General features: G+C 43.9%; 1 protein-coding gene across 1 annotated transcript in view; it reads right to left on the reverse strand.

Annotated features, from left to right (window-relative positions):
* The window catches only part of LOC143941131 (aquaporin-3-like), a 63,805-nt gene that overhangs the window by 41,429 nt on the left and 2,172 nt on the right, over window positions 1-20,204 (reverse strand). The gene's annotated exons all lie outside the window — the stretch shown is intronic.

Raw genomic sequence — 20,204 nt, forward strand, 5'->3', positions numbered from 1 at the left:
AATGTATAATAAAATATATATATATATAAGATAAAAAAATTATATACAGTATATATATATATTTAAATATTAAATAAATTTAAATATTATAATATATTTAATAAATAAAAAATATATGTTTATATATATATATATATATATATATATATATATATATATATATATATTTTTTTTTTTTGTTTGTTTGTTTTTTTTCCCTGAAATTAATATTCATACTTTTGTTTCAGGCTTTTTTTTTTCTTTTACCTTCCTGGTGATCCTGCCAGAAAAACACTTCCTATCCTAGGATGACAACGCTCACTCAGTGTACTGTATCCATGGAGGAGCAGTGTGTCACCCTAGGTATAAGCCACATTGGCTTATCAGATATACATTCACTGCTTTTTACTTTATACAACACACTGGGGTTAATTTATGAAAGGCAAATCCCCTCTGCACTACTTGGAAGTGCAGTTGCTGTAGATCTAAGGAGAAGATCTGAAATGAGGGGAAGCTCTGCTGATTTTATCATCCAATTATGTACAAGCAAAAAATGCTGTTTTTTTATTTTCCTTGCATGTCCCCCTCAGATCTACAGCGACTTTACTTCCAAGTGCACTTGTAGTGCAAAGTGGATTTGCGTTTAGTAAATAATCCCCAGTGACTTTACTATACTATTCCTCTCTGTCTGTGCAGCTCTGAAAGCTGCGGGATGCATTTTTCTTTCTAAACCGGAGTGCTGAGTCTGAGGCCGGGTGCTGCGATGTATTCAGGAAGGTATGTACAGCACCCTGTTGGCTCCTCCCACCAGCCACGATCTACCTGCATTGCATAGAGAAGAGCAGAGACCCAGACCCAGTGATTACATATTTGGCTCTAAAATAAGGTGTCATGGAAATGGAAATATTTTATTGAAAAATGTCATTAACATGTGGATGAGGGGCAAAGAAGGTCAAATATCATTGTTATGCCATTCCTTACAGTGTTTGGTGGCATGCTGTGCCCACTCCTGCTTACTCATGTACTGTGCTTAGACCACAAAGTGTTAATTTCTATAATTGTTTTTGCTCTGGGCACATGGCCATTATTATCTTTTAATCCACTTCCATCTCTGTGCACACAGGATAGACAAATAGCTGGGTGTTCATTACACACACAGTGCCACCAAATCTGGGGGATGGTCGGGACAAGCCCTAAAGTAGAACTCCAGCTAAAGGTTTGTTTGTGATAGTGTGAGAAAAGATTTGTAGGAAATCAATCGATCCCAGAGAGTGACACCTGGCAGTCTTACAAAAGAGATGGTCAGAGACGGCAGACATGATACAGGAGATGGTCAGAGATTACAGACATGATACAAGAGATGGTCAGAGACTGCAGACATGATACGGGAGATGGTCAGAGACTTCAAACATTCTACAGGAGATGGTAAGGGACTACAGACATGATACAGGGGATGGTCAGAGACTGCAGACATGATACAGGAGATGGTCAGAGATGGCAGACATACTACAGGAGATGGTCAGAGACTGCTGGCATACTACAGGAGATGGTCAGAGACCGCAGACATGATACAGGAGATGGTCAGAGACTGCAGACATGATACAGGAGATGGTCAGAGACTGCAGACATGGTACAGGAGATGGTCAGAGACTGCAGACATGATACATGAGATGGTCAGAGACTGCAGACATGATACAGGAGATGGTCAGAGATGGCAGACATACTACAGGAGATGGTCAGAGACTGCTGGCATACTACAGGAGATGGTCAGAGACTGCAGACATGATACAGGAGATGGTCAGAGATGGCAGACATACTACAGAAGATGGTCAGAGACTGCAGACATCATACGTGAGATGGTCAGAGACTGCAGACATGATACAGGAGATGGTCAGAGATGGCAGACATACTACAGGAGATGGTCAGAGACTGCTGGCATACTACAGGAGATGGTCAGAGACTGCAGACATGATACAGGAGATGGTCAGAGATGGCAGACATACTACAGAAGATGGTCAGAGACTGCAGACATCATACGTGAGATGGTCAGAGACTGCAGACATGATACAGGAGATGGTCAGAGATGGCAGACATACTACAGGAGATGGTCAGAGACTGCTGGCATACTACAGGAGATGGTCAGAGACCGCAGACATGATACAGGAGATGGTCAGAGACTGCAGACATGATACAGGAGATGGTCAGAGACTGCAGACATGGTACAGGAGATGGTCAGAGACTGCAGACATGATACATGAGATGGTCAGAGACTGCAGACATGATACAGGAGATGGTCAGAGATGGCAGACATACTACAGGAGATGGTCAGAGACTGCTGGCATACTACAGGAGATGGTCAGAGACTGCAGACATGATACAGGAGATGGTCAGAGATGGCAGACATACTACAGAAGATGGTCAGAGACTGCAGACATCATACGTGAGATGGTCAGAGATGGCAGACATACTACAGAAGATGGTCAGAGATTGCAGACATCATACGTGAGATGGTCAGAGATGGCAGACATACTACAGGAGATGGTCAGAGACTGCTGGCATACTACAGGAGATGGTCAGAGACTGCAGACATGATACAGGAGATGGTCAGAGACTGCAGAGTTGTTGGGGACTGTGGACATGCTTTGGAAGACAGTCATAGTCTGGAGACACATTACTGGTAAAGATCACTGTCATTACAGCTCCTTTACAAATCAGTGCTGCCCCCCCCCCCCCCGTATACTAAGTAATATGTCGGTGTAACACTTACTGATATTCATTTAAATCTATAATACATTTTCTCATGTCATGTGATTCCGTGTAATTTTGATTTTCATGTAAACCAGGCCTTAGACTCAAAGCGTTTACAGATGAATTGACATTGCTACATTTAGATACATTAATATGATGTAAAAACAGAAGATTAAAATAGATGAGAGATGTCCTGTTTGTATTTAATCCTGACCCCGCTCTTATGCCTTCTATTATACGGAGCGGAAAGGAAGAATTTTATCTGTTAGTCTGTCTTTTGTTGTATAAATCCCCCTTTCATAGCGCAGAGTCTTTGCATTGCAGATGTGGTTGGCCTGTGGCCCCCCGGGCCCCCCCCCGCGGGTCTGGCACACTCTGCCTGCTGCAGGAAGGATTTTGGACTTATCATTTCCTCCGCAGTATAAACAGAAACTTCCTGGGCACCCCGCCGTCACCGCCCCGCACACAGCACCTTGGCAGTAGAGGACTCCGATCACACTGGAGTGCCCGTTATCAGCATCCCAATGTGGAGGAATCCGCCGATTGAGGTCCTCCACCCTGGACGAGCGAAACCTTGTGTGACCTTAACCACTTAAGGACCGAGCCTCTTTCTGAGATTTTTTTTCTAGAAAATTACTTAGAACCCCCAAACATTATACTTTTTTTTTCTAACACCCTAGAGAATAAAATGGTGGTCTTTGCAATACTTTCTGTCACACTGTATTTGTGCAGCGGTCTTACAAGTGCACTTTTTTTGGAAACAATACACTTTTTTTAATTAAAAAATAAGACAACAGTAAAGTTAGCCCAATTTTTTTTATATTTTGAAAGATAAGGTTACGCCGAAGTAAATTGATACCCAACATGTCACGCTTTAGAAGAAAAGAGGTTTAACCTTAAACTACGTAGAGGGTTCTTTACTGTAAGAGTGGCAAGGATGTGGAATTCCCTTCCACAGGTGGTGGTCTCAGCGGGGGGCATTGATAGTTTAAAAAAGACTATTATATAAGCTCCTGAATGACCGCAACATACGGTGATATACAATGTAATACTGACAGATAATCATACACATCGGTTGAACTTGATGGACTTGTGTCTTTTTTAACCTCATCTACTATCTAACTATCTTACTATATTATTGCACATCCTTGCTGATCTGTGCACTTGTGTACACTTATGTACTAAATGATCATATGACTCTACCGTAGGCTGTCGTCAGGGCTGTCTTAATGCATGGGCACTGCCCAGGGGCCCGGGTGCATGGGGGGCCCCATGCTAATCGTGAATTACATCATATTTGCCAACTGTCCCGGATCTGCTGGGATAGTCACGCTTTTTACTAAGCTTTCTTGGGGTGGCCAGCATCCCGAGAACCTGTACTTTGCCCCCACTGATCCCAGTATCTTGCCCTCCTGGTGCCCACCCTCTACTTTGCCCTTCTGTCTCCCCCCTGTACTGGGGGCCCTTTGCGTGAAATTAGTCTTTGATTCATGGCATGTTTTCTTATTGTTTAAAATAGATTTTATTGAAAGTGCTAATGAATACGTTATATGTTTAACTCTATTGACTATTTATACTTTATTTCTTGAGAATTGATGCGTGAATTTGGGCCATGCTGGTAGGGGCCCCAGTGCATTACTGGGGCCCAGGGGCCCATGATGCTGTTAAGATGGCTCTGGTCATCGCAACTACAGAGAACGGGATTGTGGGTAATTCCCGGCATATTATTAGTGGTAATAATTCATCATTTCATTTCTCCGTACTTGACAATAAATCGTTCCATAAATAGGAACTCCCTGTATACACAACATCGTCTCACTTGTGCGTCCTGGTTATATATTCCATCACTTCCAGCAATGGATTTTCACACAGCTCTGATGAGGTTTACGTGAAAATAAAGAAGCAAATGGGTTCATTTACTAAAGGCAAAGGGCAAGCACAGTTGCTCCAGAGCTTAGTGAATGAAGGAGAGCTTCACTTTGCAAAGAATAGCCAATCCCATGCAAGGAAAAAATAAAAAAAACAGCATTTTTGCTTGCACATGATTGGATGATGAAAGCCGGAAGAGGTTCCTCTCATTTGCTAAGCTCTGGAGCAACTGCACTTGCACTGTGCACAATCCATTTTTACTATTAGTAAATCAACTCCAGAGCCTCTAATCAGGAGACTATTGAGGTCTAAAAAAAAGTGGAACGTGCTATCAAGGTGTCTCTCTTTTTGGTCTTGTTAAAGTGGACTTCCACCTACTTTCCATCATTGTACTTCAACCCCCTCCTCTGTCATAACTGAACATAATATATATATATATATATATATACAGAGAGAGATAGGATAGATTAGATAGATTAGATAGATAGATAGATAGATAGATAGATAGATAGATAGATAGATAGATAGATAGATAGATAGATAGATAGATAGATAGATAGATAGATAGATAGGATACACACACATATATATATATATATATATATATATATATATATATATATATATATGTACACTAGATTTCCAGAAGTATTGGGACACCTCCCTTTACACGCGCATGCACTTTAATGTCATCCCAGTCTTAGTCCGTAGGGTTCAATATTGAGTTGGCCCACCCTTTGCAGCTATAACAGCTTCAACTCTTCTGGGAAGGCCGTCCACAAGGTTTAGGAGATGTGTCTATGGAAAACGTTTGACCATTCTTCCAGAAGCGCATTTGTGAGGCCAGGCACTGATGTTAGACGAGAAGGACTGGCCTCGCAGTCTGCGCCCTCTAATTCACCCCAAAGGTGTTCTATCGGGTTGAGGTCATGACTCTGTGCAGGCCAGTCAAGTTCTTCCACCCCAAACACGCTCATCCATGTCTTTATGATACAGCATCTCCATCAGATTTAAGTATGGGCTTTGACTAGGCCACTCCAAAACCTTCATTTTGTTTTTTGAGCCATTAGGAGATGGACTTGCTGGTGTGTTTCGGATCATTGTCCCGCTGCATAACCCAAGTGCGCTTGAGCTTGAGGTCACGAACTGATGGCCGGATATTCTCCTTCAGGATTTTCTGGTGGAGCGCAGAATTCATGGTTCCATCAATTACGGTGAGTTGTCCACGTTCTGAAGCTGCAAAGCAGACTCGGACCATCACGCTACCACCACCACATGTGACTGTTGGTATGATGTTCTTTTTATGAAATGCCGTGTTAGTTTTACTCCAGATGTAACGGGAGACACACCTTCCAAAAAAGTTCAACTTTTGTCTCATCAGTCCATGGAAAAATTTGCCCAAAAGTCTTGGGGATAATCGAGAGGTTTTTTGGAAAAATGTGAGACAAGCCTTTGTGTTCTTTTTGGTCATGAGTGGCTTTGGCCTTGGAACTCTCCCATGGAGGACATTTTTGCCCAGTATATTTCTTATTGTTGAATAATGAACCCTGACCTTACCTGAGGCGAGTGAGGCCTGCGGGTCTTTAGATGTTGTTCTGGGCTCTTTTATGACCTCCTGGATGAGTCGTCGTTATGCTCTTGGAGTAATTTTGGTTGTCCGGCCCACCCCTGGATAGGTTCACCACTGTTCCAAGTTTTCTCCATTTGTGGATAATGGCTCTCGCCGTGGGTTTGCTGGAGTCCCAAAGCCTTAGTAATGGTTTTGTAGGCCTTTGTAACCCTTTCCAGACTGATACATGTCAATTAATTTTGTCAATTTTAATTGTTTCTCATCTGTTCTGGAATGATGTGTGGCTTTTTGAGATCTCTTAGCTTGCTTCACTTTGTCAGACAGCTTCTATTTAAAGTGATTGTAAAGGCTCGTTTTTTTTTTTTTTTTTTTTTTTTTAATAACAAACATGTTATACTTACCTCCTCTGTGCAGTTGGTTTTGCACAGAGCAGCCCGGATCCTCCTCTTCTCGGGCCCCTCTTTGCTGCTCTTAGCCCCTCCTTTGAGTGCCCCTCAGCCAGCAGCTTGCTATGGGGGCACCCGAGCCGAGTCAGAGCTCCATGTATCCATTTAGACACGGAGCCCCGACCTGGCCCATCCCCTCTCTCCCCTGATTGGCTGACTGACTTTGATTGACAGCCAATGGCACCGCTGCTGTGTCTCAGCCAATCGGGAGGAGTGTCCTGGATGGCTATGGGGATCATGGACATAACTGAAGAGAGAAGGGGCTCGGGTAGGATTATTGAGTGATACTGGGAGGGCTGCTACACACAGAAGGTATTAGAAGGTAGAATGCATTAAGATAAAAAAACATTCTGCCTTTACAATCCCTTTAAGTGATCTCTTGATTCAACAGGTCTGGCAGTAATCAGGCCTGGGTACAGCAAGTGAAATTTAATTCAGATTTCCCCAAAAATGTGGTTAATCACAGTTCATTCATAATTTAGCAAGGTGGAGCGGGAAATTACTTTTTTCACATATGGCCAGGCAGGTTTGGACAGCTTTTTTCCCTTAAAGCGGACCTCCACCCTAAAGTGGAAGGTCCGCTCATTAGAACCCTCCCCCCCCTCTGGTGCCACAATTGGTACCTTTCAGGGGGGTGCAGATACCTGTATAATCCAGGTATCTGCACCCACTTCCGGGACAAGCTAGCCGCAGCTCGCCGCAGATGCCCGTCCCCCCCCTCCGTTGTGTTCTGGGAAACACACAGTTCCCAGGACACAGCGGGACCAGTGGAGACGTGTAGCGCGACTCGCGCATGCGCAGTAGGGAACCGGGCAGTGAAGCCGCAACGCTTCCCTTCCCAATTCCCTGACAGAGGATTGCTCGTCTCCTGCCGCCGACATCGCTGGACCCTGGAACAGGTAAGTGTCCATTTATTAAAAGTCAGCAGCTGCAGTATTTGTAGCTGCCGACTTTTAATATTTTTTTTGCAGGTGGCGTTCCTCTTTAATAAATGAAATTATCATTTTAAAACCGCATTTTGTATTTACTCGGGTTATCTTTGTGTAAAATTAAAATTTGTTTGATGATCTGAATCATTTAAGTGTGACAGATATGGAAAAAAAAATCAGGAAGGGGGCAAATACTTTTTCACAGAACTGTATGTAATGAAAACTGTTTTTTTTTTATTTTTTTTATTTTTTTTCTTTTTTATATATCATTAGAATGATGATGATCAGATTCAATTTCAATGGAATAAAAATGTTGTTACTGTCAAAGCCTAGCAAACATTTCCAAACTGACCTAAACGATTTTATAAACAGACAAATACGTGAAAAATCTCAGTTTCAACAATTTACAAATGATCAGCCCAGGCCCCTCCCCCTGCCCCTTCCACCAATTGCACAATCTATTGTGTGCGGTTTGTATTGTCATACAATTATATACAGAAACTTGAGTCACCAAACTCATCACCACTAGTCACAAACAGACCCAAGTGACCCACCCAACCCATCCGCGGTGGGAGCCGCTCACAGCTTCCCAGTTGCTGGTTTAATATACTATTAATGATATCGCTTGTTTATTCTAAAGACAGCAAATTACTGAATCATTAATATTACTATTATTGCAAACATTAATAGCGCCAACAACTTACGCAGTGCATTCCATATGGTACGTTCACATCAGTCCCTACATTCTAGGATCTTACCATCTAAAGTCCCTATCTCATATACATACATACACATACTGGGACTAATTTAGATAGGAGCCAATTAACCTACCAGTATGTTTTTTGGAGTGTGGGAAGAAACTGGAGTACCCTGAAGAAACCCACACACATGCACAGGCAGAACATGCAAACTTCATGCAGATAATGTTGTGACCAGGACTGTTGAATAAAACAAACCCTCGAACCACTTCTGGTGATAAATATAAGGGTTGAGAGAGAGCGGTCAAGAGGGCACAGTATGCACGTGGGGGGGGGGGACAGAGTACGGGGGTAGGAGGGCACCGTGCAGGGGGTGGAGCAGGAGGACACAGTACGGGGGTAGGAGGGCACAGTACAGGAGTTCTGGAGGGTACAGTACAGCAGTCAGGAGGGAACAATAGAGGGGGGGCAGGAGGGCACAGTATAGGAGTCAGGAGAGCACATTATGGTGGGGCAGGAGGGTACAGGAGGGGGTAGGAGGGCACAGTACGGGGGTAGGAGGGCACAGTACACAGTACAGGAGGTCTGGAGGGTACAGTACAGCAGTCAGGAGGGAACAATACAGGGGGGCAGAGTATAGGAGTCAGGAGAGCACATTATGGTGGGGCAGGAGGGTACAGCAGGGGGTAGGAGGGCACAGTACAGGAGGTCTGGAGGGTACAGTGGTCAGAAGGGCACAATACAGGGGGGCAGGAGGATACAGTACATGGGTCAGGAGCGTACATTACAGCAGTCAGGAGGGCACGGTACTGGTGGAGGGGAGCAGGAGGACACAGTACAGGAGTAGGAGGGCACAGAACAGGGGGGTGGAGCAGGAGGGCACAGTACGGGGGTAGGAGGGCACAGTACAGGAGGTCTGGAGGGTACAGTACAGCAGTCAGGAGGGCACAATACAGGGGGGCAGGAGGGCACAGCATAGCAGTCAGGGGGGCACATTATGGTGGGGTAGGAGGGTATGGGAGGGGGCACGGTACCAGGGGGGAGCAGGAGGGCACAGTACAGGGGTAGGAGGGCACAGTACAAGAGGTCTGGAGGATACAGTACAGTGGTCAGAAGGGCACCATACAAGGGGGCAGGAGGACACAGTACAGGGGGTCAGGAGGGTACATTAAAACGGTCAGGAGAGCACAGTACTGGTGGGGTGGGGGGGAGCAGGAGGACATAGTACGGGGTGGAGGAGGAGGGCACAGTACGGGAGTAAGAGAGCACAGTACAGGAGGTCTGGAGGGTACAGTACAGCAGTCAGGAGGGCACAATACAGGGGGGCAGTAAAGCAGAGCACAGCAGTCTGGAGCGCACATTATGGTGGGGCAGGAGGTTACAGTACAGGGGGGTCAGAAGGGCACAGTACCACGGTCAAGAGGGCACAGTACAGGGGGGTCGGGAGGCTATAATAAAAGGGGTCAGGAGGGTACAGTACAGGGGGATCAGGAGAGTACAGTACAGGGGGATCAGAAGGGTACAGTGCAGTGGTCAGGAGGGCACAGTGCAGTGGTCAGGAGGGCACAGTACAGCGGCCAGAAGGGCACATTATGGGGGGGGGGGCAGGAGTGTAAAGTAAAGGGGGCATCAGAAGGGCACAGTACAGTGGTCAGGATTTCACAGTACGGAGGGTGGCGCGAGGGTATAGTACGGGGGGTCAGTAGGGTACAGTACAAGGGAGTCAGAAGGACACAGTACTGAAGTCAGGAGGGCACATTATGGGGGGCAGAAGGGCACATTACAGTATGCGGTGCAGTAACGTATAGCACAAAGATGATCTAATCAAGCAGAGCAGCACAGGGAAGCTGCTGTCATAGATCTTACTTGTTCTAGCACTCTGTTACTGGGCTAAATCTGCAATCAGAATGACACTCCCATTCCACCCCCCACTCCACGGCACTTTGCAGAGGTTCAGGGAGTACCCCCGAGGTGGAGCACTGTACTGCTATTGCTTGTGTGGGCGGGATGTGTACTACTCTGATTATATGGGATGAATAGGAGAGGAGGAATCAGAGCAGTACCCATTCTGCTCACACAAGCAGCAATAGTAAAATGCTCCGCCTCAGGCATTCTCCTTAAACCTCTGCAAGACCCCGGAAGAGTGCTGGAGTGGGGAACTGCAGGGGCAGTGCCCAGGGCGTTACGATGGTTCTGATTCCAGGAGCCCTCCGAACACTCTTGTCTTTGATTGTATTCTGTCTATAGAGTCTCTCTTTATATTGCATGGTGCTGTGCAAACTGTTGGCACTATATAAATTCTGTATTAAATTAAAAAAAAAACACAATTTGTTCACAGCACCTGACTCCGAGCACCGAGAACAAATGTGTTGTGAAACGTGACCTGGGAGGGCTGTTCATGCTATTCTCTGTGCAATGGGTTCATCGATGCAGAAGAGGTGACTAGAAGACACGCGTTTTGGCAAAAATAGCTATACACACAGTCAGAATCATATTTCCCCGAAACGGCTTGATTAAGATACTTCAGAAGTGTCAGGTCTTCATCATCATGGTGAATTAAGAAAAGTTTGCAAAGTTGGAAAGTTGTATGCACAATTGATCTCCATGGAACAATTGCACGGAAAGTGTCTTAACAGGAATGGAGAAGTAGTGAATTGTCATTGCGGTGTGAGGTCACCCAAGGACTCTGTATGGATGAAAGTTTAGGGAAAGCTGAGCCTCACTCCTAAGCAAAGCAAAGACATTGTAGACATAGACAATTGTGCTGATATAACATTGTGGTAACAGTTTGAGGAAGGGAATTCTGAGATACAACATGACTGTACCCTAGAGCACAAAGCCAGCTCTATAAAGACTGGTTTGGTGTGGAGGAACTTGAGCGTCTAAGCCCTTGTACACACGGTCGGACATTCCGACGGAAAATGTCCGATCGGACCGCGTTGTCGGATAATCCAACTGTGTGTGGGCTCCATCGGACTGTTTCCGTTGGAATATCCGACGACAAAGTTTTAGAGCTGGGTTATAAAATTTTCCGACAACATGATCCGATCGGACTTTGTCTGATCGTTTGTAGAGAATTCCGATCGGACAAAGTGTCACGCATGCTCAGATCAAATTCCTAGACCAAAGCTATTGGCTACTAGCCTGAGCGTAGTCCCGTCGCAACTAAATAACGTCATCGCGTTCCGAACGATTGGATTTTCCGACAACTTTGGCCGACCGTTTGTAGAGAATTCTGATCGTACAAAGTGCCACACATGCTCAGATCAAATTCCTAGACCAAAGCTATTGGCTACTAGCCTGAACGTAGTCCCGTCGTAACTAAATAACGTCATCGCGTTCCGAACGATCGGATTTTCAGACAACTTTGTCCGACCGTGTGAGTGCAACACCAGTTTCGGACAAATACCATCAGACAAAATTCGACGAATTTGGTTGTCGGAAAATGTCCGACCGTGTGTACAAGGGCTTACACAGAGCCCTGACCTCAAACCTAGCCCTGACCTCAACAACCTTTGGGATGAATTGAAATGGTGAATGAGAACCAGGTCCTTCTCATCCAACAGCAACTGATCTCACCAATGTTATTCTGCCTTAAATGGGCACAGATTCCCACAGACACTCTCCAAAATCTTTAGGAAAGCCTTCCCGCTAGAGTGGAGCATCTCATAGCCTCAAAAGGGGTCCAAATCGATATTAATGTCCATGATTTTGAAATGGGATGTCCAACAAGCTCATATAGTTGCATGATGCATAAAGCAAGGTCCATAAAGACATGGATGAGCGTTTGGGGTGGAGGAAACATTTGGGGTGGAGGAACTGACCTCAACTGACCTCAACCCAAAAGAACCCAAAAGAACACCTTTGGGAAAAATTAGCCTGACCTCACAAATGTGCTCCCGGAAGAATGGTCAAACATTCCCATAGACACACTCCTAAACCTTGTGGACAGCCTTCCCAGAAGAGTTGGAGCTCTTATAGTTAGTAATGAACCCTATGAACTAATGTCGTGTACACGCGGTCGGATTTTCCGACGGAAATGTTGGGTGTGAGCTTGTTGTCGGAAAGTCAGACCGTGTGTATGCTCCATCGAACATTTGCTGCTAGACTTCCCACCAACAAATGTTTGCTAGAAGGTTCTCAAATTTTCCGCCAACAAATCTTTGTTGTCGGACTTTCCGATCGTGTGTACACAAGTCTGTCGCACAAAAGTTCACACATGCTCGGAATCAAGCAGAAGGAGCCGCACTGGCTATTGAACTTCATTCTTCTTGGCTCTTTGTACGTCTCGTACGTCACCGCGTTCTCACGTTCGTAATTGTTGGCCAACATTTGTGTGACCGTGTGTATGCAAGACAAGTTTGAGCCAACAACCTTCGAACAAAAATCCAAGGTTTTGTTGGCGGAAAGTCCGAACGTGTGTACGGGGCATAAGACTGGGATGCCAGTAAAGTTGATGTGCGTGCGAAGGCGGGTGTCCCAATACTTTTGACAATATTGTGTATTTTACTGAAGTTCAAGTGATCAGATATTGCATTTTTCGATCGATGCTTACATGGTAAGGTTGGTTTCAAATAATGATTGTTCTGTCTAAATCATTCTGCAAAGGATTCGGAGTTTGATCTGTTGCAAATTGTTGCATGTACAGAATAAATTTATTAATCCCAAAGGGAAATTGGGAAATTGTTACGACACAGAAACACCTAACAAAGACAACACAAGATCACAAAAATAGACTAAATACACCTCCAGCCCTCACAGAAAATAATGCATTGTACTGTTGGTTTGTTTTGTTTTTTTATCATGAGCTGTGAGCTGGTTGTAGGTATTGGTTGTCAGGAACCTACACACCCCAAGATGTCCTACCTAATGAGTTCACAAACTGGAAGACGTATGCTGGATTAAATTGTCCAGATACAAATTTATTCCACAACCCAATAAATGGCTGCTGCCAGACATTGTGTTTCAACACCAGCCCAGGGGGATAATGTATTGCTGGGGAGTAATGTATTATGTGGTGGGGTAATGTATTGGGGGGTAATGTATTATGGTGTTAATGTATTATGGGGGTAATGTATTGCGGGGGGGGGGGGGTAATGTATTGTTGGGGAGTAATGTATTATGGGGGGTAATGTATTGGGGGGGTAATGTATTGTGGGGGGTAATGTATTGTGGGGGGTAATGTATGGGGGGGTAATGTATTGTGGGGGGTAATGTATGGGGGGGTAATGTATTGTGGGGGGTAATGTATTGTGGGGGGTAATGTATTGTTGGGGAGTAATGTATTATGGAGGGTAATGTATTGGGGGTAATGTATTGTTGGGGAGTAATGTATTGTGGAGGGTAATGTATTGGGGGGGGGGGGGTAATGTATTGTGGGGGGTAATGTATGGGGGGAGGTAATGTATTGGGGGTAATGTATTGTGGGGGGTAATGTATGGGGGGGGGGTAATGTATTGTGGGGGATTATATATTGTTGGGTAGTAATATATTATGGAGGGTAATGTATTGGGGGGAGTAATGTATTGTGGGGGGTAATGTATGGGGGGGGAGGTAATGTATTGTGGGGGATAATATATTGTTGGGGAGTAATGTATTATGGGGGTAATGTATTATGGGGGTAATGTATTGGGGGGGTAATGTATTGGGGAGTAATGTATTGTGGGGGGTAATGTATTGCAGGGTGTAATGTATTGCAGGGTGTAATGTATTGTTGGGGAGTAATGTATTTTGAGGCTTAATGTTTTGCAGGGGGGTAATGTATTGGGGGGGGTAATGTATTGTGGGGGGGTAATGTACTGTGGGAGGGTAATGTATTATAGGGGGTAATGCATTGCGGGGGGTAATGTATTGTTGAGGAGTAATGTATTATGAGGCGTAATGTTTTGCAGGGGGGTAATGTTTTGCAGGGGGGTAATGTATTGGGGGGGTAATATATTGTGGGGGTAATGTATTGTGGGGGGTTATTGTACTGTGGGGGGTAATGTATTGCAGGGGGGGAATGTATTGGGGGTAATGTATTATAGGGTGTAATGTATTGCGGGGGGTAATGTATTGGGGGGTAATGTATTGCGGGGGGTAATGTATTATAGGGGGTAATGTATTGCGGGAGGTAATGTATTGGGGGGTAATGTATTATAGGGTGTAATGTATTGCAGGGGGGTAATATATTGGGGGGTAATGTATTGGGTGGTAATGTATTATAGGGGGTAATGTATTGCGGGGGGTAATGTATTGGGGGTACTGTATTATAGGGGGTAATGTATTGTGGGGGGTACTGTATTATAGGGGGTAATGTATTGCGGGGGGTAATACACTGGGGGGGGTAGTAATCTTCTAGTGGGAACACCTGCTCTGGGAACACCTCACGGAGGGGACTGCCCTGCATTGAGATGACGTTGGTTCCGTTGGCACAGCGTGTTTTTGGCGCTGTCCGGTGGCATTGTGATGTTTATGGCGGTCGGCGGCTCTGCGTGTGAACGGATCGCGTGCTTCCAGCCCGGCTCTGCTTATCGGTGGTTTTTATTTCCCCTCTGGGTCGGATCTGGCAGAGGACGGAGGAGGTGAGTCAGGAAATGAATGGATATTGTGATGGACGGGGAAAGGATTTTCCAGCTCTTGTGGTCGGCGATCTCTCAGCGCTGCCAATGTACACCAAAGCCGGCCTCCCGCCTTCTCCTCACTCTTCCCCTCCTGGGCTGAAATTACTTACTCTGATTTCCCTGCACACTGTCAGCTTCTCACAATGTGCTTTAAAAAGCTGAAGCTAGAGCCGCTTCATTTTCTGGCTGGAGGACATCCAGCATCATCTAGCCCTTTCTTCCAGCCTGACTGTGACTGGCCCTTTCAATTCATTGGATTTTCAGTTCCTTTTATCATGGACTCTCAGCATCACATGTGGGCGTTACCTATGCAAATACATCCTGCCTGTAAACGCCCAGACTGACACCCACCCATCAAGGCATTTGGATATTTGCATAACTCCTCCCAAAAGCCCGCCCGCTGCTTGCACCAGGACTGAAGGCCCACCCATCATTTAGATATTTGCATAACTTCTCCCAAGAGCCCGCCCGCTGCTTGCATCAGGACTGAGGGCCCACCCATCATTTTGATATTTGCATAACTCCTCCCAAGAACCCGCCAGCTGCTTGCAGCAGTACTGAGGCACAGGGGGTGTTTTCTGGAAGCTGTACATCATCCTGCTGGCCCCTCCCACCAGCCATGATCTGCCTGCATTGCATAGAGCAGCACAGAGACCCAGTGATGACATCACAGTGTCTAAAATAAAAGGATGTAATGAAAACAGAAACATATTAATAAATAAAAAAAAGGATTTGCATGCTGATGAAGGGGAGAGGGAGGAGCCGGGAAGATGGAATATAAACAGATTAACCACTACAGATCCGCGCTATTGCCAAATGACGGCATCAGCGCGGACCTACATTTCCGGGACTACGTCTATTGACGTCGTCCCGGATACGAGCGGCCTGCGCGCCCCCTGAGGGGCGCGCGCGGCGCGCTCTGTGATCGGCGAGTCCGTGAGACTCGCCTGATCACCGATCCGTGCAAGGGATCGATCCCGACCCCTTATCACGTGATCAGCTGTCAGCCAATGACAGCTGATCATGTGATAGAACGGAGCCGGTAATCGGCTATTATTCCTCCTCGCGCTGACAGCGCGAGGAGAGAAAAAAAAAGCCGATCACCGGCGGCCGTGATCGGGACATCAGTCCCGATCACGGCCAGCAATACAGCTGACCACCTGCCCCCTGCCAGTGCCCACCTGCCCACCGCCGTGCCATCCTGAATAAAAGTAAGTGCCCCCCATCAGTGCCCCCCATCAGTGCCCACAGTGCCACCTACAATGCCACCCACAGTGCCACCCACAGTGCCACCCACAGTGCCATCCAGCAGTGCCACCAACAGTGCCACCCACAGTGCCCACAATCTGCCTCAAAGGTGCTGCGACCCAGTGCCGCCCATCAGTGCCCAGCAGTGCCGCCCATCAGTGCCCAGCAGTGCCACCTATCAGAGCCACCTATCAGTGCCACCTATCAGTGCCCATCAGTCCCATCTATCAGTGGTACCTATCAGTGCCCATCCGTGCCACCCATCCGTGCCACTTATCCGTGCCACCCATCCATGCCATCTTATCTGTGCCCATCTTTGCCCATCAGTGCCGCCTTATCTGTGCCCATCGGTGCCGCCTTATCTGTGCCTATTAGTGCCGCCTTAACTATGCCTATCAGTGCCCACCAGTGCAGCCCATCAGTGCCCACCAATGCAGCCCATCAGTGCCCACCAATGCAGCCCATCAGTGCCCACCAATGCAGCCATCAGTGCCGCCTAATCAGCGCACTTCAATGAAGGAGAAAAATGACCCGTTTGCAAAATTTTATAACAAACTATTAAAACATGATTTTTTTTTTTTTTTTTTTTGCATCTTTTTTTGTTTGTTTAGCAAAAAATAAAACTCCGAGCTGTAACTAAATACCACCAAAAGAAAGCTCTATTTGTGGGAAAAAAATGATAAAAATTTCATTTGGGTACAGTGTTGTATGCCCGCGTAATTGTCACTCAAAGTGCATCAGCGCTGAAAGCTGAAAATTGGTCTGGGACTGAGGGGGGTTTAAGTGCCCAGTAAGCAAGTGGTTAAACTTCAGCTTTAAGAATAGTGTAAAAGGCGGTATAAAGAAATATAGGCGCCCTTTTCTCCACAGATTACTTTTCATTGGAGAAACCGACAGCGGACTGATGATATCAGCCCAAGTCACTGAGCTGGAGACAAGGGATGGTAAATGAATGATGATGAGGACCCTCTGAGTGGCTGAAAGCTCCTCTATAAGTTGTGTAATGCCTGGTGTTAGTTTTATGGGTTAAAAATAGTTATAGAGAATCTGCATGGTGCCCACACCTCACAAGGGGGGAGGGGGTCAACTTCTTCAATTCCAAACCAACCACACATATCCTGAACAGGGGCGCACAAATGGCAGCACACAGCTGTATTGTGAATTATCCCCCCTCCCCCCGTTTCTTGGAAAAGGCGGTGCCCTAGGCAGGTGCCTAATTTGGCTATATGGCAAATCCTCCTTATCAGTCTGCGGCTGGGTGGGGAAAGAAAAATGCAGCAACCGACATACGGCTCTGTGTCCTCCTATCGGTGTCATCTCAGGTCTGTGTAACAGGGCGATCAGCCAATGGAATGGAGCGGGCGCCGGGGGGGGGGGCAGACAAGATAGACTTCTATGGCTTCTTTTTACATTGTTTGTAAATATTGGCCATTATATACACATACAGTATAGCAGTGTATATATAAAATAGTTCAATAATAATGATTATTAATAGTTAATACAATATTAAAAATGATATATATATATATATTTACACGTATATAACATGCACTTTTTATCTTTCAAAAAGTGTTTCCCAGTGCTACAACCTTTCATCCAATCTCTAAATTGTTGCATTTGTACATTTCAAAAGCCAATATAAAAGAATATTAGTGGTAAAAAAATAAAATAAAACCACTTTTGGGTTTACCTAAATACTTTATTTTTTTGCATAATTCTCCTTTTAAGGGGGCGTGGCAGGGGGTGTGTCTTATACCAACATACCTTTGCTAATAGGTGTCCCTCGTTCCCATCTCAAAAAGTTGGGTGGTGTGTACTATACTATATACTATACCCAACCCCACCATATACTATACATAACTCCACTATATACTATGCTTAACCCTGCTATATAATATACATAACCCCACTATAGACTATACCTAACCCCACCATATAACCCCACTATATACTATACCCAACCCCACCATATACTATACATAACCCCACCATATACTATACCCCACCCACCATATACTATACACAACCCCACCATATACTATACATAACCCCACTATAGACTATACCTAACCCCACCATATAACCCCACTATATACTATACCCAACCCCACCATATACTATACATAACTCCACTATATACTATGCTTAACCCTGCTATATAATATACATAACCCCACTATAGACTATACCTAACCCCACCATATAACCCCACTATATACTATACCCAACCCCACCATATACTATACCCAACCCCACCATATACTATACATAACCCCACCATATACTATGCCCCACCCACCATATACTATACACAACCCCACCATATACTATACATAACCCCACTATAGACTATACCTAACCCCACCATATAACCCCACTATATACTATACCCAACCCCACCATATACTATACCCAACCCCACCATATACTATACATAACCCCACCATATACTATACATAACCCCACCATATACTATACATAACCCCACCATATACTATACATAACCCCACCATATACTATACATAACCCCATCATATAACCCCACTATATACTATACCCACCCCACCATATACAATACATAACCCCACCATATACTATACATAACACCACCATATATTATACCTAACCCCACTATATACTATACCCAACCCCACTATATACTATACCTAACCCCACCATATACTATACATAACCCCACCATATACTATACATAACCCCACCATATACTATACATAACCCCATCATATAACCCCACTATATACTATACCCACCCCACCATATACAATACATAACCCCACCATATACTATACATAACACCACCATATATTATACCTAACCCCACTATATACTATACCCACCCCACCATATACAATACATAACTGCACCATATACTATACCTAACCCTACTATATACTATACATAACCCCACCATATACTATACCCAAGCCCACCATAGACTATACATAACCACACTATATACTATACATAACCCCACTATAGATTATACCCAACCCCACTATATGCTATACATAACCTCACTATATAGTATACATAACCTCAACATATCCTATACCCAACCCAACTATATACTATACTGAAACCCACCATATACTATACCCAACCCCGCTATATACTATACTCAAACCCACCATATACTATACCCAACCCCACCATACTATATACTATTTGCCCAACCCCACCGATCTATGAAAAATCTACTGTTTATTTTGTTATCAATCGATAATAATATGTTGATAATTGGGTGACATCTCTTGATACAATGAGGGCGTTATTGCATGCACATGCAACAGATTTTTTCAAATTCTGAATGTTTTTGACAAACAATTTTCTATCCATGTATGGCCCTCATCACAATAAAAATGTATGATAAATAATTCATTATAAATTTTAAACATAATCACATAATAATTAGACTAACAAATGATGATGATGATTAGCATTATTAATAATACTAATACTAATAATATAAATGATGATATTAATAATAATAATAATATAAATAATGATTATAATAATAATATTATTATTAATGATAATAATGATAATAATATTATTAATGATGATAATAATAATATTTTATATGCAAATAATTAATTATAAATAATAAATGTAATCACATAATAATTAAACTAATAAACGTAATCACATAATAATTAAACTAACAAATGATGATGATTAGTAATAATAATAATACTCTAAATTATGATTATAATAATAATAATAATATAAATGATGATTATATTAATAATAGTATCAATGATAATAAAAATAATAATAATAATAATAATAATAATTTATAGATAGATAATTATTTTATAAATATTAAACATAATCACATAATAATTAAACTAACAAATGATGATGGTTAGTATTATTAATAATAATATAAATAATGATTATAATAATAATATTATTAATGATAATAATAATAATATTTTATATGTAAATAATTAATTATAATGATACATGGAAGATTTTTTTAGGGGACTTTTCAGGTGCTCCGGTGATAAGCTTTCTAAAAAAAGAATACTTTTTATTTGTATATAAAAAAAGAAACATAATTATAAAAAAATAAAAAAAGATCAACCCGTCAC

This window comes from Lithobates pipiens, unplaced genomic scaffold (genome assembly GCF_037356315.1).
Source record: "Lithobates pipiens isolate NorthernLeopardFrog02 unplaced genomic scaffold, aLitPip1_a1.2 Scaffold_3, whole genome shotgun sequence".
Classification (NCBI taxonomy): Eukaryota; Metazoa; Chordata; class Amphibia; order Anura; family Ranidae; genus Lithobates; species Lithobates pipiens.